Source organism: Brassica rapa, chromosome A04, assembly GCF_000309985.2.
Source record: "Brassica rapa cultivar Chiifu-401-42 chromosome A04, CAAS_Brap_v3.01, whole genome shotgun sequence".
NCBI lineage: Eukaryota > Viridiplantae > Streptophyta > Magnoliopsida > Brassicales > Brassicaceae > Brassica > Brassica rapa.
Genome location: NC_024798.2, coordinates 2,717,320 through 2,741,798, shown reverse-complemented (window position 1 = coordinate 2,741,798; position 24,479 = coordinate 2,717,320). Strand labels below are relative to the sequence as shown.

Genomic DNA, 24,479 nt, shown 5'->3' with positions numbered 1-24,479 from the left:
GTCATAAGTTAAATCAATCCCACTATGGGTTCACCTGAAGAATGTCCCGATGAACATGTTCTCTTGGGAGGGCTTAATGTAACGACCCGCTCCCGGAGAATTTTTAAATTTGAAAGAAATAACTCGTGAGAGGTTTAATTCTGCAAGAAGTCTATTTTTCTAAGTGTAGAAACACTTATATCCATGAAGGTTGAAACAATAAGTTGTACATTGACAAGTTTCGGATCATTGGTGAGCTTATGGAACGAAATTGAAATGGGCTGAGTGACTGGAAAACGATCACGAAGTGATCGGAGCGTACGTAAGGAAAGGTCGAGACCACATGGCTAATTAAGGAATGTTCGGCTACTGGACAATGCGGGTTCCAACTAAGGAAAGTTTGATGGTCATCATAGGGGGAATTTTACGGAAGAAAGATCGGGATAACGAGATTCATATAAGGAAAGAAGCATAGAGATTCTTCGAGTATTGATGGCAAAATTTGACCAAACTAAATAAGGAAAGAGCACATATCCGACTTGGTAAACAAGTCTAAAAATTAATATAAAAGGAGACCCCAAGCTTTCATTTCTGACACACCAGATAAAACAAACTTAGAGAGTAGTTAGGAAGAACGAAGTTCTAGAAAGAAGATTTCAAGAAGAAGGATCAAACAAGGAGGAGCAGAGAAATTCTTCACCAGAAAACGCAAGGAAGTTCAGAGTCTTTGAATCCTAGAGATTCAGCCAAGGTGAGGGTGTGATTCGTGGCAACTTAATAATTAGAATTTTTATTATAGTTGGTTTGTTGGGATGGTAATCATGCGTTAGAGGAATCGTTTAGGGAAGGTTTGTTCTTTGTTTTTCGAGGTGGTTCTCAAGGATCAAAGCACGTTCATGTGTTCATAGGATATTTGCATACTAGATTGCATGAAATGATGTCATGTTTAATTGAGATGTTTATGTGAAATATGTAGATTTGATTCGACCATAATTAGAATGTTAGGTTGGAAATGTTATATAGAAACCGATTGAGAATCAAAGTAATTTATGGAAAGTACAGGATTAGATGAACATAATTTAATTAAGGAAAGTATGTTTTTGGTTTCAGACCGGGTATATTGGTTTCGGCCGTTATGGACCTTTGGGTCGCAGGTTGGCTTCGGCCGCAGGTTTGGCTACATGCCGTAATGGACCGACGGGTCACAGGTTAGGCTACGGCCGCAGGTTTGGCCACGGCCACAGGTTTGGCTACAGCCGCAGGTTTGGCTAGGGCCGCGGGTTTGGCTACGGCCGTAGGTTGATGGACCTTTGGGTCGAAATGTTAGGAAAAGTTAAAGTAAAGGAATGATAGAACCGGATGTTAGGTTGTTTGTTTTGGATGCATGAAAATAGATAAGTAATAGGAAAAATGACTAGGTAAGAAATAATGGAAACAAATTGCTAGGTTGATAGAATGGAAATGCTAGGTCGTTAGAATGGAACATTGAATTTTATTGTTTGATTAGTGAGTTGCATGGGGGCGGTTTTGAGCGTCCTCACTAAGTAATTTGTATACTCATGCCTCTTTTTGCGGATGCAGGTACGGTTGATTATGCGAACCGGAATGCAAGGCTATAAAGACCATCGGGAAATAGTGTTTTCACTTGGGGTAATGTTTTTGGAGTCTTGATCAAACCATCTTATTGTAACAGTATGGATTTTAAGTAATTGGTTTCGGATTTTGTTGACATAGTTATAGTAATTTTTCGTATTCTTCCTTTGAAAATTGGTCAGATCTTTACTTAGAATTTTCAACGTGTTTTTCAAATATTTAAGGTTCAGGGTGTTTCACTTAAGCTTCATCATAAGTGTTGTAGGACATTCGGTGAGACTACACCCGGAAAAAGCATCCTGCTCAAACTTAAAGCTAGCATAAATCTTCGTGAATGCAGATTTGTCAAAGGATTTTCCTACAAAAAGAAATTTTACGAAGAATGGAAAGTTAACACTAGTACAATTCATCTATCCTTGGCTACCAGCGCGATGCCACACATATGAAAAATGGGGTCATAAGAAGAATGTTTGTGTTTTGAATAACAAAGATGGGACAAAGAAATTTGTAGCTGACATAACACAAGAAGGGATCAAAGCAAAGGAGACTGAGGAGGAAGGTAGCAAAAAGGAAAATACAATAGAAAGAAAGGAGAATGAAGTAAAGCAAACACTTATTAACAAGGTTGCTGAGGAAGTAATAGAAGTAGAGGATTGTGAAATATTGAAAGGCTGGTCTCATATTTCTCCTGGGAAAGTAAGTAGAATTAAGCCCGAAGACAAAACCACTTGAATATGGTCAAGTGAGAATTGCGACTCCATCATGGTTCTCAGCTCTAGTTGTTGTAGTTGATAATGGTGATTTGATAAATAAGACAAATGTAAAAGATGAGAAGAAGTTATTAGAAGGAAAAAAGGAGAAACTAATGTTTCCGGTAATACCATAAAGAAACTTGAGAAAGATATACAAAGTAAAAGTATTGGGAGAAGTGTAGAAGAACAAAGGGAAGATATTGTGATTGCTGCAAGATGAGGGAACTTGAGGCCTTCTTTACCGAGGAACTCAAAGTATCATCACAAGATAGTTCCTGATACAAGTAAGGATACAAACATTCCTGATCCTCAAAAAAGGCAAGATCGGAAACCATCTCAATGACATGCTTCCAAATGTGAGAGACTTTAATAAAGTAAATAAACATAAAGTTGTCCGTTATTGGATATAGAATAAAGGATTACTATTTGGGAGTTTATTGGAAACAAGGGTCAAGGGGAGCAAGTCAGTTCAAATTGTATCCTCAGTTTTTCAAGGTTGGTTGTTTATAAATAATTACGAGTTCAGCAGGAAAGGCAGAATCTGGGTGATTTGGAGTTCTCAAGTCAGGATGACTCCGGTTTTCAAATCAGATCAGATAGTTACAGTGTCGGTTCTTTTGGAAGGGGAAGAGGAGGAATTCTTTTGTTCATTTGTATATGCGGAAAATACGATAGAGAAAAGAAGAGAGTTATGGAGGGATATCAAGTCTCATCAAGATTTTCAAATGTTCAGAAACAAGGAATGGGTTATTATGGGAGATTTTAATGAGGTGCTGGATGGGGAAGAACATTCAAATCATCAGGATTCTGGTTTAATCACTTGAGGAATGCGAGATTTTAAATTTTTTATTCAACATTGCCATTATGGATATGGGTTATCTGGGTCTGAAATTCACCTGGTGTAATAAGAGAAAATATGAGACTATTTATAAAAAGTTGGATCGTATCCTGGTTAATGAAACATGACTTCACCAACGTACGCATGCATATGGTGTTACTTTTTGAAGCATGGGGAGTATCAGATCATCTAAGGGGTAATTTTCATCTCACAGTTGAAGCTGGTGGTAAATGCAAACCGTTTAAATTCAAAAGCATGGTCGAATAAACAATGAAATTTATGGAGGTTATCTCTAACTACTGGAAGGATACACAACCATTATTTCAATCCACTTTGGCTCTATACAGATTCTCAAAGTATCTTAAAGGGCTGAAGCCTCTTATTCAATCTCTGAGTAAAGACAAGTTAGGATCTCTCACAAAAAGGTGAAAGAAGAGTGTATCGATCTCTGTGAGAAACAAGAGAGATTAATTGAGGTGCCTTCACAGGAAAACATTCACGCAGAGCAAGAGGCAGCTGAGAGATGGCAAAGGATTTTGGCTATAAAGGAGAAGGTTTTGAAGCAAAGATCGAAGTTACACTGCTTGCAAGTTGAAGATGAATAATAAGGCTTTTCATAATGCAACAAAGGTCAGAGAAACCAGAAATGCAATCCGAGAAATAAAGTGTTCTGATAGAAACATAGTGACTATGCAAGAAGATATAAAGAAGGAAACTGAGAGATTTTTTAACGACTTCCTTACTTTTGAGCTGACTAGTATGCAAGGAAAAAAAGAAGAGGAGCTTCAGGACATTCTCCCATTTCGGTGCAACGAAGAAGAAAGAACAAGGCTTACAAAAATGGTAAGAGAAGAGGAAAAAAGGGATGTGGTTTTCAGAATGCCTAGCAATAAATCTCCATGACCAGATGGGTATACTACTGAATTCTTCAAAGCCTCTTGGAATATAATTGGGAAAAATCTCACAATTGCAGTGCAGTCATTCTTCAGTAAAAGTTTCTTTCCAAATAGATTAAATGCTACTATACTGGCATTTATTCCCAAGAAGGACACCTCTCAAGAGATGAGGAATTATAGGCCGATTTCATGTTGCAGCGTCTTGTACAAAGTGATCTCAAAGATCATAGCCAACATATTGAAAGGTACACTTCCCATATGTACCTCTTATAATCAATATTCGTTCGTGAAGGATAAGACTTCTTGTGGAGAACTTGTTATTGGCAACGGAGATAGTTAAAGATTATCATAAGGACGATGTTTCACCACACTGTACTATGAAGATTAATATTACAAAAGCTTTCGACTCAGTGCACTGGTCTTTCTTACTAAACACATTGAGGGCGTTGAATATCCCTGAGAAATTCATACATTGGATTGAGCTATGTGTCTGTACAACTTCTTTTTCGGTGCAAGTAAATGGAGAGCTTGCATGATTTTTTCAAAGCAAGAGAGGTTTGAGACAAGGGTGCACATTGTCTCCTTATCTGTTTGTAATCTGCATAAATTTTTTACCATGTATGCTTGACAAGGCAGTACAAAGGAAGCAAATTGGCTATCATCCTAGGTGCAAAAACATTTTACTATCACATCTGTGTTTTGCGGATGACCTGCTGGTATTCACTGATTGTACTAAAAGATCAATCTAAGGAGTTATCAAGGTATTAAGGAATATGAACACGTTTTTGACCTAAAGATTAGCTTGGAAAAATCTACACTGGCATATCAGAGGGTATTGAAAAGGATATTCTAACGACCTTCCCATTCTCATCTGGTAAGCTACCAGTTAAATATTTAGAATTTCCTTTTCTTACCAAGCGCATGACTGTAAATGACTATTTGCACTAGTAGAAAAAGTCAGAAAGAAAATGAGTTTTGGGACAGGACTACATCTTATAAGTTCGGTCATAACAAGCTTAACTAATTTTTGGATGGCAGCATTCAGACTACCTGGAAGCTGTTTAAAAGAGATATAAAAGCTATGCTATGCGTTTGTATGATCTTGTCCTGAGCTTAAGACAACTAAAGCAAAAGTGAGCTGGAAAGATGTTTGCTTCCCAATGAATAAAGGTGGCTTAGGACTTTGATCTCTAAAGGAAATAAATAAAGTGCATTGTCTGAAGCGTATAGGGAGACTGTCTTCAGAATCATCATTATGAGTTCAATGGATTCAATGTTATCGTGATATACGCCATGCTAGTGCATGGAACAAGGGAGTCTGGTTTTCCCAGTCTACTCTAAAGTATTTTTTCATGATGTGGATAACTTTAAAAGGAAGACTGCAGACGACATATAGAATGCAGCAATGGAACAACTCTGTTAACACAATCTTTGTTCTCTGCAATGACACACCAAAATCATGCACTCATATCTTCTTTGGATATCAATATTCATGGGAGATTTGGAAAAGTCTTGTAGAAGGGCTTATGAAAGATATGTTTACTGCGAATTGGAATGATTTGATTGAGATTGTCTCGAATCAATGGCTAACACCCATAAAGACTTTCATTCTTAGATATACTCTACAAGCAAAAATGCATACTATATGGTGGGAGAGGAATTCTCGCAAGCATGGAGAAAAACCTAGAGATATGATTTGCTTGACAAAGATTGTTGACAAAACTGTGGGGCTGAAGCTATTATCAGTCAAAGAGAATGGTAAAGCACTTTTAAGAAGGTTTGATAACATGGTTTGAAATAAGACAAGACCCATAAAGAAATAAGCAAAATCTTTTATTTTACATTTCTTTATACATAGAGAAACAAAAGATGCACTTGATGTAATACAGTTTTTTTGGTTGAATAAATTTTATATATATTTAAAAAAATTATTGTTGATTAGATTTCGTTGTACAGATTTTTTTTTTTCATTTTAGAGTTGTTCTATTCTAGTGCGGCACACCATCCAAATTTGAGTAATAAAACGGTTTTTATGACAAAAGAAAAAGATGTAAAAACTGTCTAGAGCTTATTCCAGTTATAACCTTCCTTGCAAAACTTGAATGTTAAGACCAGATAATGTCATATCCCTTTCTTATTAAAGGAGGAACATTCATAGAAATAAACCTTGACCTCATGTGTTTATTACATGAGTGTCATTTCCTATTTGTCATCACCTCAAGCACTCTCACTAATTTAAAAAAAAAAACCTTTGTGAACTAGAATAACTACAACCAAATGTCATTGGTCATATACATTATACTATATGACTACAATCCGATTTGAAAAAAAAACAAAACGAGAATTTATGACAGGCAGAATATTAACTCTTTTGTAAAAGGCAACAAAATAAGTTCGACATCTATCAAATCGTTTTATGAACATTTTTGTTTACGTTAATTATAATGCAACATTTTATGAACATTTTTAAACTAATATCAAATTGTATTATAATGCAACGTTTTATGAACATTTCTGAAACCGAATCAACATTTTATGAACATTTTTATGCAACATTTTATGAACATTTTTAAACTAATATCAAATTTCTTTATAATGCAACTAAAGAAACGAGAATAATTTTATGAATAATTTTATGCTTATTTTAGAAACACTTATTATAATTGAACGTTTTATGAACATTTTTGTCAACGTTAATTATAATGCAATATTAACTCTTTTGTAAAAGGCAACATTTTTGTCAACGTCACATTTCTTTTCAATAATAGTCATAATATCATTGTATTCACCCTATTCTTTTTTTATTGTTTTGTAGAGTTGAAATATTTGATTGATTATTAGTTGAGTCATGATTGATTGAATAACATAATATAATCATAATATTTGTTTCTTATATAACGAAACGTGAATAAAATAATTATTTGAAAACATGTGGCAAAATTGATGGGAATTGATATTCTAATCAATTTATAATCTTTATTTGGGTATTGATATTCTAATGTTTGACACTAAACCGATTTCAATTGGTATATGGTTTGGCTTTGTTATAGTTATGTTCCATTTTGCCTTGGATTTGAAATATCTAAAGTGACGCCATAAAACCTAAGTTCTAAATGGGATATCGTATAATTTCAAATATGAAAACTGATACACTTACTATTTGGTCAAATATCATATTGAATATTTTTCCCCATATTATGTTCGAAAATATAGTACTTACCGATTTCTGAAAGCGAGATTGCGTGTAGTTAATATGCGTGATCAATCCCATTTATGATCAATCCTGATTTATTTTCGGAAACAACTTCCATTATTTTAAATATGATTTTTCCTTATATGTTCACTCCATTTAATATCCGCATATATGATTTATTTTTAAAAGCTTGAATACATATTACAGTCACAAGATTGAATCTAATTGACTGAAATTCAAATTTATAGGAAACTTAAATCTTCGTATATGCCTAATATGGTAACAAATGATTAATTTCTCAATCACATTATACACTTTCCATTTACTTATTCTGTGTAGTTTTATTTGTCTAATACTATAAATATATGGCTACATATAAAACATCGACTCATATTAAACTCATAGCTACCTCTTTTTCAACCAAAAAAAATCTCAGAAACAAAGAACTTTCAAACAAGCTAAGTAATATATTGTACTAATTGAGAATAAACAAATTTATGGAATTGATATTCCTTTCATATATTGCTGAACTTTTTTTCTTTTTAAGGTCGTCTGAAGCATGTCACCAACATCGATGGGTTTTTCAAAATCATTTTTGAACTCAAAGATGTTCCAAAAATCAATGAGTTCAAAAAAAGGTATATCCCATGAGTTTATTTTGTGAATTTGGTTAGTAGTTTATGTTTAGTTTGCTAAACTAATTTTCAGTTTCTTCTTGGTATAGAATTGCAAATCAGGAGTTTTGAAGATCCTTCTTACAGTATTTTGGTTTTTTCAGATTTTAATTTATTTCTTTATAATTTGGGATCGTTAGTACTTTTACTTTTCTTTGCCTATGTTTTTTATAATATTTTAATCATAATTTATTATGATCGTAATAATTCTTTTTCTTATTTTATGTTTTGTCTTAAATTCATAATAAATTAATATAAGTTATTGCACACTATTATATCTTTGTTACCTTCAAATGTTTATAATTTACAGATAACCACTTAAACAATCTTTAAAATCAAAAGAAAACAAGTTTACAACTTATATACATGAACAATTTATAGATTTAATATATGAAAATTAATTTTAGATCACTCACTCCGCGCAGGGTACGGGTATCACCTAGTTAGATATTGTTTCGGTTTTGAGTTTTGACCAAAAGAAAAAAAAAATTGTTTCGGTATTTATACAAAAAATAATTGTTGTATTGATGCCATATTATACAGTTTATAAATTAAACCTAACAATTTATTGAATTCTAATGATTGATTCCAGGTACACGCTATGACCAAATGCTTTAAAAGTTTTTTTTTCCTAACCATATAGGTTGCCGCGTGATGATGATTAGGTCTAATGATGATGGCAGAAGGAAGTACTAAATTAATTACCTGTCAACAATGTTTTAGGTCCTTTAGTTTAGTCTATTTCTTGCAGGTCCATTCATAGTTTATACATAGTGCTGAAAATGTATTACTGATTAGATGAGTATCCTTTACCTGCCAAAGTAAAAGGCACTCGGTAGTCACAAAAAGCACAAACACAAATCATGTGATTGAGAAGACTGGCACAATCTCATTTACAATTTTCAAATTCTCATTCTATTCCAACTTTCACGTTTCTCAAATAAATACTGTCTGGTTAATTTAAAGAAGATTTTGCCAATACATTATTCTTTTTATTTTTACTATATAAATGCTCACATATATGCTGTTACTCGAGCCATGTTCGAACAGATGGAAAAGCCAAAGATTATCCTTGTCTGGTATGAAATTGAATACCTCCCTTATGTAGAATAGACTCTCCATGTGCACTGATTTATTGTAGATTCTTTGTTTTCCCACCTCAAGATATATGTATATTTTTATTAATAAAATATTTTCAAAAATTAATCCACTAGAGGAACACAGTAGGCCACATGCTCATGCTCTTTTTCTTCTCCTGGCCAAGCCAAGCAGGGATGACATGTTTAAAGATTGTTCACGTTTTTGGAATTTCGAAATACAATAAAACATTTATGAAATTATTGTCTATGATAGTTACAGTACACCACTCTGTGGATTGATTCATTTGAAAACACACAACATCATGGGTTTATTACATCCGCCAATAATACATATCCATAGTGGTTACTGGTTCGCCAAATTGTTGTTTTCGTAAATAAAGAATCTGTATGTGTTACTTCCGCATGTGATATATGTGAAGGAAAATATGTAAAGCATGTGATGTCTATGAGCTAACTTAATCATTAAGATGCTTAATGAGCATCTTTGATGATATTAGAAAAATGATACAAATTATACACATGAATATATGTGCTGTGTAAGGCGATGTAGAAACATTGGATCCATTTATTTAATATTTCTTATTAGGTGTCAATCATATGACCATATCTTTGACTTAAATCTGATCCTATGATTGCATATGTGCCTATGTATAGGCAGTTTAGAAGAAAATGATTTATCCTTGGAACCATTCCTCTCATTTTGCTTATGAATAAAGAAAAATTTAATGATATATTGGTTCTATATCAATTTATTAACTTAAAACAAATATTTGAAGAGTCTATATGAAATGGTTGGTGCCAAAAGCAAATAGGAACATGGGATGGACCCCACCATAATTTCTTTTTTTAACAAGTGAAGAACAAATAAAAAGATTTTGTTCAAAAAACAAAGAAAAAGGATTATATAAACGACAGAAAAATAATTAATAGTGCCACCCAACTTGTGGGGAATATGTAAGATGGGATAGTTTGTCTGGGTTGTTTGAGAAAGGCTATTCAAATTTTGGGAAATTTTGAAAAAAACTCTATTAATAGTTTAAATTTTGAAAATTGCACATCTTTCTATTTTTTAAATTTACACTTTATTCAATGTCAAAATAAACTTTTATCCAGATTAGATATTTGAATAAAATATAAATCTAAATTTTTAATAATAATATAATTATTTATGTTTAAGATAAATCTTTGTTTAAAATATATATGTTATTTTACCATTTAGGATTCTAAAATAGCAATATCATTAAGAAATAAATAAATTATGATGTGTTTGTGATCTTACCAAGTTTATCTATATTTTTATAATTTTTATATAAACAAGTTACTGACAGTTCTCATTCTCATAAAAAAATACGATATTCCCTCCAAAGTCCAAATATCATTCTACTCTCGAAAAACTCCAGTTGTATACAAAAAAAAAACAGAACTATTTTAGGAACAAAACACAACCAGAATTAAACCTAAATCTGCTTTTGAAATTATCAAAAAACTTTGATTCAAATTTTAATTATATAATCTTAGGAGAACTATAAAAGATCGAGATGAAAAAATTACGAAGGTCAAATGTATATTTGAAGAGAAAGCGACTAAATGATAATTTACAAATGGAATTATACTTAAAACATGGATGAAAAATTAACTAAGCTTTGAACAAGAGGAAGAATGAATTATGAAACTAGAGAAAAAAAATACTTTGCATCTACTTCTTTGTTATCTTTTATTCTCCATTTTTTCAAAGTATTTTTTTCATCAAAAAAAATACTTTGCAAAAATGGAGAATAAAAGATAACAAAGACGTAGATGCACAAGACAATGTTTGTTTTCAATTTTAATAAAATTTTAAAATATATTTTATATTTCTTAATTTTTTAAAATGCTTGTTCAAAACGTTAATTTAAATAGTCATTAAATTATGATGACAATAATTTGAAGATAACATTAAATATTTAGATAGGATAATTTAGTAAATTTATATATACAAAAGTGTATTTTTCAGAAACTTAGAAAATGGTATTGTTTCAAAATAAGATCTCATATAATTTTATTTTTCCAAAAGTTTCCTATAATTTTTAACTTAATAAATTTTATTTACTCGTAAAGTAAAAAATAAAATATTAAACCATATTAACACCATTTTGAAAAGTGAGAAAATATAATCTAGATAAATAAATAAAGTTGATCTTTCTCTTTAGAGAGTGATACATTATCTTTCATAAATATTATCCAACCAATAAGTAGCATAGTTTTAATATATTTAGTAATTGTCTCACATTTTTTATTTTAAATATTTTTAAAAAAAAATTAAATAGACCATTAATTAATCCATAAAATATTTTAAATGATTCATTATTTTAGTTCGGTAAATTTTGATATCAATGTATCAAAAACAATAATTTAATAAATGAAAGTTTTATCTGTGATAATGATTCTTCCCATTTCATTAAATCTGTAAGAAAAAAAGTGAATCTCACAAAAATTTTGTTCTTCTCTTTTTGGTCATGAAGCTTAAAGTTAGAAAAATTTACAGAAAGAATCTCAACCTAAAATTAATACAAAACATATATTCTTTTAAAAATCATTTTGTAGAATAAGAAATATAATAAATAATACTTAAATTTTATTAAAATACATAGTATAACTTAAGTTTGGTGAAAACATGTAATACAATTAGATTAATTTCAAAAATAAACAAAAAATTTACATAAGAAATAAAATAAAGTATCTATATAAGATATTAATTTTTCAGTTCCATCAAACTCAGCCCTAAAAAGAGTGAATATAACAAAAAAAATATTTTTTATTTATGAAACTAAAAATTAGTAAAAATTCACAACCAAAAATTAATACATAACTAAAACAAGGTTATTAAAAATTTGTGAAAATATCAATATAATAAAATAAAATAATTAAAAATTTAGTTAAATATATAGTATAGCAAAAATAATACATATATAATAAAATATCAAAATTTCAAAATATACAAGAAAGGTTTATAGGAATAAAGATTTGGAAAATCCATCAATTGATATTGTGAATTTTTTGAAGTTACGTCATGAATTCCGAAAATAATTTAAACATAAACTTAATACTGATAGGAAAATAAAAATATATACTGCACATTTTGAACTAATGATGCAATACAAAACAACATGACAGAGAATATATTAGAGCATAATTAAAACCATATGACCTAAGACAGAATAAATAAAAATATCTGCATCGCTAAAACAAAGCATAACATAGCTTTTTTAAAAACATCTAAACAATTAAATTATGAAATTTAATTAATCACATCAAGATTGAGTTTGTATCTCCTAACATCAAACATTTTAATCGAAATAAATGATAAAAATGAAAAAGAAAAAATCACAAAATAAGCATTTACACATAATATATATCTAGACACTTTCAAATAAAAAAGTATGTTAAACAATACATAAAATCTCTGCTCAACTAACTTCTAATGGTAATAAAATATAACAAACAGGTAAAAACTTGAGATCCAGCATACCAAAAAGAAAATCTAGTTAACCTGGATTTGATGTTAAACATCACATTATATGTTTCTATTAAATTTTACTTGCTTCCTTTCTTGTATTATTTTTGTAACGTTTGTAATTTTTTTTAAATTTAGGCTCCTAGTATATTGTTCATTTTTCTTCCGAAGATGTGCAACTCGACGCCATAAACAAATCCAAAGCAATATCTTCTTTCTACTTAATTATGTTTTTCTTGGATTTTGTGTTTCGCTATCAAACATGTATATAATAACAATTAATCATTCAATTATTTTTTGAAAATATAAGCAAAAGAATCAAGTCAAATGGAGTCGAACCATAGATTCGGATCATCAATCAAGAATGAAAAATATTTTGTAGATTACAATTTTTTTGTCTATATAAAAAGATACTTTAGTATTATGATTATAAACTATACCATTTAAACACACACACACGCATATATATATATAATCAATTTGAAAATATTTAGGTGAGATGGCAAAAATTTGGAGAGAAATTAACTATGGTAATGTTCTTAAATAACTTAACTATGGCAATGTTGTGGTATAAATAATCTTTTGTCTAGTTCTCAAAAAAAAATCTTTTGTGACAATTTCATATTCATGCACAACTAATGAGTTTTATGTTATGCTATTTTGAATATATAACTGTTTATTGACTAATGTGATAAATCAGACGATATGTGCTGTTTTTGCCCCTATGTTTTTTAATCGTTTATCTATATTTTCATATAATTGAAAGAAAATTGAATATTGCCGTCAAAAATTGAATATTGTCTGTCTTTAATTACCATTTCCTATCACGATTAAACAATCATTCTCTTAGTGCTACTTCGTTTACTATCTGGATTTGTGTTAAATTGTATAAGCTTCATGCTTGGCGGTATAGTAGTTAGACTTTCCGAAATATATAAAGAAATCAAAAGTCAATCAAATTCTGTTGTAGATGGCAAGTTACGGGCACCGGATATAAGATTTCGAGGACCATAATCATCTCTCTTTTTTTTAAATTTAATAAATCTCTTTTTTTTTGTAGTTTATGAACTTATCTTTATGTTAAAAAATTCTATAAAATTTAGGAGGTTAAGATTAATATTTCATACGGCTGTTTCCAATTCGGCTATGTTAGTTGATATTCGGCTATGTTAGTTGATACGTGTATGAATATAAAATATTAAAATATAATATTAACAACGGTTTAGATAGTATAAATTATGGGCAATGAAATGCATGAAAAACTTAAGCCAATTTTAGATTACGTTTACAACGGACTGTTCTCAATTGATGAAAATGGTTTTAGAACCAGAAGAATGACTAGCATTTACAAATTATTTGAAATATATTAAGATCTTGAAAGAAGGTTTCACACAATCAGAGATTATCTATGTACCAAAGACGTAAAATACAAAAACGGAAAGCCTACCACGCAGTGTCAGGAAACAACTGTTTTTTCTCATTCACATAGATCAAAATCTTTCGGTATGGTTCACATAGTTAGTACAAGTCTGTATAATTTGATGACAAAAAAAAAAAAATATAAATCATGGGTTAATTAAAGCCACAAGAATTCGTCTAAACACTGTGTCTTTTTTACTCCTTTAGGTCAAATATAAAGGAACCTTCAATGTGGAAACGGTAATAATTTTTAAAGGTCTAAAGACTAGTCTAGAAGGTGGAATAAAAAGATAAAAACGTATTTTATCTATTTATTTATACAAGAAGAGGAACATGGTCATCTTTTATATCAATGGCCTTCGAGAAAAACACCATATATTGCTCCCCCTTAGAGAGAGAGAGAGAGCGTGCTTCACAGCAACTAGAGAAAGGATCCAAAGGGATCGCATTGATCCAAATTAAGCTGAATTATTCCCCAATAGTTATTCTTTTTCTCAATCGAAAGATGAAAAGAAGACTTGCTTCATTTTCTGGATCATGCGATCTCATTGGATTCATTCTTTGGTAGCTTCCATTTTGGTCAAAAGGTCTCTCTACCGGAGACTTCGCCGCCGGGAGATTCTTCGGTGGGTCGAACCAGTCATTTACGACAAGTGATAAAACTTTGTTCATATACAAGTAAGTTTCAAAGATTTAGGATACATGCCAAGAACAAGAACACAAGAACCTTGTCTTTTCTTCTTTTTTCCCACACCTCTTACTATCTGTATTTTGTGGCACTGATTTGCTAATACAAATATTTGTTTTTTATACAAAGATTTGTTGTTGTTGTTATCATATACGCATATATAATACATACCGTGAATAATTTTGTTAGGGTGTTCTCTTTTCTTTGTCGAAATAGTGTTTTTGTTTTCCTATGAACAAAATATTGAAAGTATCTTGTATTACTTCAAAACTAATTTTAAGTTAACTTACTAGTTCGAGATCCAAGATCAAGAAGTGCTTGGACCCGTAAATTAGTTTTCAGACTAGTGAGAATCGGATCCATTTTGATTTTACACCATTTGTATCGATATTAAGTTTGGAAAATAATAAATTAATTCTGCGTTTTTTACCCAAATAAAAATATTAATTCTGCGTATTAACATCAACAATAATAATCATGAAAATGGGTGAAATCCAATGTGAGGAGGTAATTAGTTTAGTCATGCCTCCTTTTCCTTGGTTATTCTTTCCAGACACAAAAATGTGATTAGAGATTTGTTTTTAAAATGAAACAGTTCTAACATGTCATGAAATTGGTTTTGGTTTCTAAGAAATGACTATCAGATAAGTATGGTGCGTGACTGCTAATTTATGTACAACATTTTTTCTTATGAACCCAACTAACAACTTTCAAAACAATATGTTACGGTATAGTAGCTATATATTATTCATTTCCCTGCTTAATCTTCTTTTCCAACTTTCGTTGTCTAATACATTTTTTTTCTGTAAGGGTGGTTTAATACAACTAGGAATATAAAATTAACTAATATTGAAAATGGAATAGAGAAAAGACATAATAATGATTCAGTTAGCGTAATTTATAAGGCTATGCTCGTGTATTTCAAATGAAAATATGTCAATTGGTGTAAAATTTATAATTCTAATTATTCGATGATTTGTGAAAGTGTAAAGAGACTTCCAATACAATGATTTGTCCTCCTTTTGTAGGAAAATGCTATATTTATAGTGTAAAGTAACTAATCGATGCTGATATTCACTGGTTAAGCTTTCTTTTCTCCACTGATCCCTTTTAAAAAGATTTCAGCCACTTATTTTTTCTTTACCGTGGGTCAACCTTCTGTTAGATGTAAGATCCCGATCAATGTCAAATGCATGTATATAACTTTTCACAAAGAACAAAAAAATGTTCAATGCTTTATTGGTTTTTCTTTCCATTTTATGTAATTAAATATTAATATAAAAACGTGCAAGAAACTATTAAAATACCAAAGGCTTATGTCTAGAAGTGGTTAAAACGCTACATGGAAAGATTAAAGTATGGTACGATCGGTAATAGCGTAACATAGATGCTATAATCACAAAGTGTGAGACTTTAAGTAACTAAGGTTCTACCTTTTTGGAGGAACTGCTTCCTTTATTTTGCCATCTCCGAAGATTAAGAGAGCCAAACCATCATTGATCACATATCATTGGACTATCCTCTGCTTCAGGGAGGAAAGCTAGATGGTAGAAGTCAGTGATCAATAACATCGTGTTGTCAAACTTATCATCAGTAACCATTGCTTTAGGCATTGAACCAGCATTCTTTTCATTTGTACCCTCTATCCAACCAACTTCTATGAATTGATCTTAGAGTGAAATATTTTCTTTCCATCACCCACACCAATCAGTAAAATAAAAAGATAGTATGAGCAAAATCATATTGGTTAGTTTTTTTTTTTGGTAATCAAGTTAGTTTAGATGTTATATGCATAACTATATTAATTACTAATACCGTAATTTGGTAAAACATATATATATATATATATAAATAACTGAAAAGACTAGAAAGTATGTAAATAAATATTTCAAAACATATATATAAATCTAAAACAGTCATATATGCTTAAGAATATTTATATATTTCAAAATGACAATTTTATAGTAAATTAAAAGAATCACACGGGAGCTCAAATATTATCATACTAGGTGGAATTCGCGGGTACAAATAATTTTTCAAGTGTTAAACATATAATATTAATTATGTTTTTGATACATTATAATATATTTTTATTTTTCAAATTTGAATATGAATTTTATTTGATATATATTCTCTAAATAAACAGATTTATATATTTTTGTATTTTACTTTAAAAATATATAAATATGACTTTTGTAATATTTTATTAGATTTTTATCAACAACTATAGTAAAATAGTTAATGTATACTGCAATTTAATTGATCTACAGTCTTATTATATATTATGAATATGGCTTGAAATAATTCACCATGTTGATTATTTAGTGCTAAATATGCAAGAATTTGAACCAAAAAGTTCTGATTTGTGGAAAGTTCAGAGAAATTATAAACAATATTCAATGAAATAATTTAGATAAATTAAAACAGTTAGATGTATATGAAATAAAAAGTGAATTTGCAGAAAATCGTGATTTTTCAGTAAATAAACATTATATTTACAACTTCAAATCTCTTAAAAAACCTTTTATAAAAGGTATGAAATAATTTAGCAGATTTTGCAGTAAATAGTAATTTTATAGATTTTTTTTATAGAGAAAGAGCTTTTTGATTTTTAAAGAATTGTTGATGGGAAAGCTTAATATGTTTCTTATATAATGTTACTTTTACGTTTTACTTTATATTATATTATATGTATATTATTGTCTATATAATATATAAGTAATAATAATTACTAACTACTAAATTTTATTATGTTTTTTTATATCTACTAATAATAGCAATCTCAATTAATTCCAAAGGTTATGAATTCACTTATGTTGAAAGGTTGTGTTTTTTCTAAAAGTTGTCAATAAAATTGTGTCTTTTCAAAAAATTGAGTTATGACTATTCATATAAGTATCTTTTAAAAAATGAAAAGTTGTGACTATTCTTATAAGTATCTTTTCAAAATAACTACCTTTAAATGGAAAAAATGTGACTATTCAACTTGAAGAGTTGTGACTATTTAAATTGAAGAGTTGTGACTATTCAAATAATTTTTAAAATCTATAAATAGTCTATGTCCATGCATTTCTCAAAAGAAAATTTCCACTAATCAAACTGATATTAAAATAATAAAAAATAAATCTCAAATAAGAACATTTCTAAAACTTGTTACTTTTATGTCAAGGGACTAATAGTCAGTTTTATAATGCTCTACACTCCTCCATACTTCAAAATCACTAAATTTATATATTTCACCCTCAGAAATATATAGCCTCAAATTCATGCACACATCTTATGTATACCAACGACTATCTTTAGACTTAAAGTTCAAGCACCTTATGTAAACATGTTCATTGACATTTGACTTCATCAGATCACAACAGATAACATAAAAGAAGTAATAAAGAAAATACATGATTTGGACAAACGATAGCGCTACTGTCAAGAGTATTACAGACGAACAAAAGAGATCTCCCATGCCTGGAAGGTTATAATCTTCCAAACAAAATCTATTACACCAGAACAAAATTCTCCTACCTAATTAAATATCACTGTGACTGATTTTCTCGCATGTACAGATGATACGAAAAGAAAGAGGAACTTACACTATTGAATCTGGTCCTAAAGGCGAGTCGAAACCGTAATTGTTTGGTGAGAAGGAAACACATCGATCAATGAATCTCCTCCTATTGTCCGGCTGCAAACAGGAAACGAAATGAGCATTTTTTTTGGAGTAAAAACAACCCTTGTGTTTTGCTATTAAAGTAATAATTAGAAACAGACCTAAAATATACTATCTATTCAGTCACGTTCGACAAAAGCATATCTACAATTTATGCAATGTTAAACGGCAGGTGTAACTAATATGACTACCAACAAATTTAGTAAGAACTACCTTTCGGATAAAAATGATTAAGGAAATTAAACAGACAAATGTTCGGACATTCATATGAACAGAAAATCATAACTCTTCAATTGGAGACGTTTGGTAATGAAACAGATATGGAGATACATCGAAACAAATAAGTTGTTTTGAATCGTGGATCATATAGATATACTTACTCTGAACTTATGGATGGAAATCATTACCAGAAGAGATCAGTGGGTTGGGGAGACAGAAACAAGTGGCAGTTATCAGAAAAAAAAAAAGAGGATAAGAAAAAAATCGAGAGCAGTAAAAAGTTCAGATAGAGATCAACAGCAGAGGAACAAAAACTCAGTTCAAAAAATGGGAGATTTGAAGTTCTCAGGAACTTTAACAATGTGGTTTGCCACAAGATAAGAGATTTGGTTTAAAATTAAGTTTTAGCTTTTTCAAAAAACAGTTTACACTTGTTGTACAAAAGTACTTTTCTTTTGAATAAATTTAACATATATTCAAAAAAAAAAAAAAAAAAAAAAAAAACTCAGTTCGGTTTATTGGTGGTTGAATTGGATAAGGGAATTCCATTATACAAAAACCTACATAGCGACTGAGAAAATTTGAAGAAAGGAAGATGAAACAGAAAAAAAAATAAGTACAATGATGATGAAGAAACGATATCTAAATTTGTTTAAGGATTTTATTCTGAAAAGTTACGTTTTTTGAGAAGTGACGATTCAGAAAAAAGGAAACGAAAGAGATACTGTTTGCATTAGTATTGATAACAGCAGCAATCTCCACCGTACGATCTTGTTTTTATTTTCCTATAAAAAATTGCTAACATCAATGCGGGTTTACTAAAAATATAGTGGAAAAAAAAAGTTTGATCTAACGTTTGAGTTTATCCTTACTTTTAATCTAACGGACATGATTTATTTTAATCACAAAATCTTACGTCATCTAATTGTTTCAACAGATCGACGCACCTCTTCTCTGATCGACGCCCCTTTTTACAGTGACCTCTTTTGATAATGAAACGACACACCTTTTAAACTGATTAATAGATTGAAGAACTGGTTTGAGCCGTTGTTTTTTTCTGAGAACGCTTCTCAATCCAAGTCCCAAAGGAAAAGTTTTGGTTCAACGGCTACAATTGATTTCTAATAGATCTCGCCGCGAATCTAAACTACCGCCGCCGTCTCCGTTGATGACGAGAAACCGACGTTATAAAGTTGATCAGAGGGAAGAGTAAGAAGTAAGAAGAAAGTTGTGGCGGTGACAACTCTGCCATGGACGGAATTGAAAAGCTAAAAGTTCAGAAAATAAGATAGGAAGTTTGTCTGTTAAAGCTTCGCTGTTTCTTGGGTCGTAAGCTACCGGAGCAGACGTCAGTGTATGTCTTTCTCTAATCATATTCCTCTCTCGCCGTTGAAAATCTGTTTGCTTTAACAAAAAGTTTGATTTAACAAAGTTTCCGAACGTAGAGATGTGATGTTTTTAGATGTCAGTGAATAGATTGCATAGATGGTAGATGTATGCACAGGATAAGACTGTTAACTGGTTCAAACTAATTATTTTTTTTGTAACATAAAAGGGTTAAACCCGGGTCTATTAAAGACACAGACCTAACCCCCGGATGGAGGTACAGCCCACGGATAGACCCTCTCCTGGGCTTTCAAATGAGCCGAAAACAATAGCCCATATCCGTGTGGCCAGCGGGGTTTGAACCGGTTCAAACTAATTATCCATTCCTTATTTCACATATATGTTCTTTTTCATCTCTTGCATGTTCTCAACTTACGGTTACATGTTATTTGTCTGATTAGGCTGGTTCCATATGGCAAAAGAATCTAGATATCTATTGAATATTTATAGCTGTAGTCCGAGTAGGCTTTTTCTTGTGAATGTGATTGTATTACAGATCCAGCATCACCCCTGGGACAGTACCGATCATCCTTTTTTTTTAACCAACTACCCTCTGTTTTTCTTTTTTGTGACCGGTGAGTTTTTCTAATTCTGCCACGTTCTATTATCCATCTTAAGCATCGATTACTTGTGTCACCTGATATGTTCCTATTTTTGAAATTGGCCCTTCAAGATCAATGATTGCCAGAAACTGAAAGTCTCTGATGTTAGCCTCGATAAATTTGATGATCAGTATTTTGGAAAGGTAGCCGAGAAGAAGACCAGTAAGGGAAAAGGAGAGTCCGATGGAGCCGTGGATGTATATCTCTGAATTATACTTTCCTTTTATTATTCTCAAATTGTAAACAGTACAAACCTGAGCACAAATCCTATGCACGGGAGCTCATCTTAAACGTTATCTTGTTTTTATTTTCCTATAAAAAATTGCTAACATCAATGCGGGTTTACTATTATATATATATATATAGATAATGGTAACGTTACCATTAGACATAATCACATAATGTAAAAACAAGGTTCAAAATCATATTGTTCTTCTAATTTGAATAATGTTTAGTGGGATGAACGCATATACCGACGTGTATACGCAAGAAGCAAATTATGAGTCTTGATTTGTTTTTTATTTGTTGTAATTGTCAAGATATATATTTAATACTGCAGAGACTGGTTAGGGTCATCTACAACTACACACATTATTTCAACGAAATGATGATATCCTATTGTTTTGGTAATTCATTCTTTTGGGAGAAGTTTGAGACATAATATATTGATTAACAGCCAAAGCATACTTTAATTGAAATTCCATAAACCTATATACGATAAGATTTTCCAAAAAATAGAACATATTGATTTATTCTTAGTTGAAATATATAAATGTTATTTTTAACCGTATGGTAAAAAAAAAAAAATCTTACATTGTGGGTTGTAATATTTTTTAAGTTTTCTTTATAAATATTTTATTTAATTAGTAAACTGTAAAACTATGTAATGATATGTCTTGTCACTGTAAGAAAGCATTGGTTTTAGAAAGTTTAAAATGTCTAAAAATATGTTTTATCGTTCTATAAATTATATAGGTTCTTTCGAAGTTATTTATAAAATTGTTTTGATATTCAAGCGGTTGGCAAAATGTTTATAGTTTTGTTCTTATATATGCACAAATCTTATCATCTTAAGAATTGCACATCTAAAAATGTGTATTTTCATTTTAACAATGTGTTTCTTCATCTTAAGAATTGTATGAGTTTAATAGAAACTGTCAAAATGTTTAAATATGTGTCTTTTCAACCTAATAATTGTATTGGTTAAATACTTTCCTTTATACATGAGTTCCATAACCTCTATTAAACATAAATAGAAGAATTATTAGCGATTAAATGAAAATTTGTAACAGTTTAAGTGAATCAATGCAATTTTTTGGTGAAACAATTATAACTAATTAAATGAAACATTGCAACTTTTGGTGAATGTAATTTTTAGTGATCAACCATTACAATCTTGAGTGATGAACTATTGCAATCGTAGGTGACTTTAGTCTTTGGTGATAAATCATTGCAACTTACCGTGTTAACAACCATTGCAACTTTTAGTCCTCTATATAAAGAGTTGTGGACATTGACAAATCACAACAAAAAAAAACACAACAATCATAAATAGATTAGAAAAAAGATTTATTGTTCAAAAATCATCGAAAATCTTTGAAGAAACATATAAACACATGAATTTTTTTTTTCTGTTATTCTAATATCTTAGCCTAAGGTGAGAAATTTTGTTTGAGGAACCAATAATTTTTTAGAGTGTTTATATCTAAATACCACCTTTACTTCAAAAATACTATTTGAAAATCTAATAAAAGCTGTTAATGGTTTCAAAAAGGTAAATCCATAATTTATCAATTTAATTAATTTTATGTTCCATAGTTTAGTATAATAAGTGTTAGTGTTTTACAAAATTTCTTTCCGAAATTTAAAGCAATATTATAAATGAAAAAGGGCATATATTTTTAATAAAATGAGTTCATTATAATAACTTTAACCATGCATGGAAACGTCAGTGTGTGTGCCTTTACCAATTGGTTATATTTTTAAGTTGTTGTATGTTTTACGTAACAATTGAATAGTGCAAGAGTATTTATTTATATAATTCTTAGTTTTCTCGGTTTAATTAATTTTTATTTTAGTTTTCATGAAAGTATTCATTTGTTTATTATTTTTTTCTGTTGAGTAGATGCATTCTTTAAGAATACTAAAATGTTTTAAAAGTGAATCCTTTTAAAAAAAGTTAATATATTTTAAGTTTAAATTATATTTTAGAGAAAATTAATCTTTTTATATGAGTGTATCTTTATTTTTTTCTTAACTAAACTGTAATATGTTTTAAACTCACTGATAAAGACATATTTTATCAAATAAATTTTATTATGTTAACATATTCTAAAATCAAAAGTGCATAATAATAGGCAATAATGATAAATTTACTAAAAATGTCCAAGGGTGTGTCTTTTATTCTTATAAACTGCATAATTTTTGTGATGTTAATTTTATCATGTGACATATTATTTTTATTATATTTTTAAAGAATTAAAAATATGTGTCTTTTCGTTTTCAAAATAAAGTTTATTCAAAATATTTATGATTTTATTACAACCAAACCTATAAACAAAATGTAGATTTTTAGTATTATTAATAAAAGAGAAGATAGTTTCATGCTAAGACATGTATTTCCTCAAAATAAATTGTAAGAATATTTTTTTTATAAAAATCTACATTATAAAATATAGCATATTTATTTTTATAAAATGAGTTTCTGTGCGATATCGCACGGGTTCCTTACCTAGTCTATATAATATGCAAGAGAATTTTTTTAAAAATATCTCTTATACAAATAAAATATATGTTGATACACATTATGTTTCAATATTTATCCTAAAATTAATTATTATATGTAATATTATTTGGAATATTTTAATCTAATTTTTTTTATACTTTACTAAAAACGTACGATACTTATTAGATATAACCGGAAACATTAAAATAGAGAAAAACTGGTATTGTTGACACGGATTTCTTAAATACATAATTGTGATAGCCATTATTATTAAGTATGATATGTTTTGCTATTGGTGTAAGTTTGTATTTGAATTTAGATTTTTAAAATGAATTAAATAAATCAAAATTAAAAAACATTAACCAATCAAATTTATTTTTAAGAAAATATATGTTATACTATGGGATATAAATTTTGATGTTTTAATTTAAGAATTTAGTAATATAAATTAAATACAATCGAAATCTTTAAACAAAATATTATTCACTATAAATTTAACTCAGATTCTTAATAACATATGAATAAATGTACAGTATAATATCTATTTATTTTTTATAACTTACCAAAGTTACAATGCTAATTAGATAAAATTGGAAACATTAAAATATAGGAAAACCGAGCATTGATGACATAGTTTCCTTAAATACATATTTGTGAAAACCATTATTGTTAAGTATGGTTTGTTTGGCTATTGATGTAAGATTTTTCTTTATTTAGTTTTTTTTAGAACTGAATTAATAAATCAAATAAAAAAACTGTCAACCAATAAAATTAAAACAATTAAATGGAGACATCTTGTATGAATGACACATAAACAAGAATCACTAAAGTGACTTTTCAATTAATATATAGGAGGATTTTAGTTTAACCCATGAAAAACCAAAAATACTCTAGCTCTCAAAAGAAAGAAAAAAAAAGTGTGTTTTTTGTGTATCTCCAATATGACCAATACAATGATCGGAAACCTTTATCATGAAAGATATTTTGTAAACGGTTTGGTGTGGGCTTTAAAAACATAAAAATTATAATAATTCTTTACCTACAAATATAATTCTTTTATATAATAATATATAACCATTAAATTTATTTCTATAAAAATGCTAAAGTATTTTATTTAATTATATTATATATAACTCATTAATAAAAATAAAGAAATTGTTAAAACATATATATTCTTTTTCTAATTCTACAATTAGTTACCATAAATCATTATTTGTAATATTATTTCTTTTATTTGATAATTTGTATTAATTAG

The 24,479-nt window shown here is 29.4% G+C and overlaps 1 protein-coding gene and 2 long non-coding RNA genes across 3 annotated transcripts in view; 1 reads left to right on the top strand and 2 right to left on the bottom strand.

Annotated features, from left to right (window-relative positions):
• The window catches only part of LOC103863213, a 743,758-nt gene that overhangs the window by 681,421 nt on the left and 37,858 nt on the right, over positions 1-24,479 (bottom strand). The window lies entirely within an intron of this gene.
• LOC117133740 lies at positions 1,931-12,361 on the bottom strand. Its single transcript, XR_004457741.1, has 2 exons — positions 12,141-12,361; positions 1,931-12,110 (listed from the first exon to the last, which is right to left on the bottom strand). It is a non-coding gene; the product is annotated as an uncharacterized LOC117133740 (long non-coding RNA).
• Positions 12,099-20,847, top strand: LOC117133737. Its single transcript, XR_004457737.1, has 3 exons — positions 12,099-18,097; positions 18,189-20,472; positions 20,571-20,847. It is a non-coding gene; the product is annotated as an uncharacterized LOC117133737 (long non-coding RNA).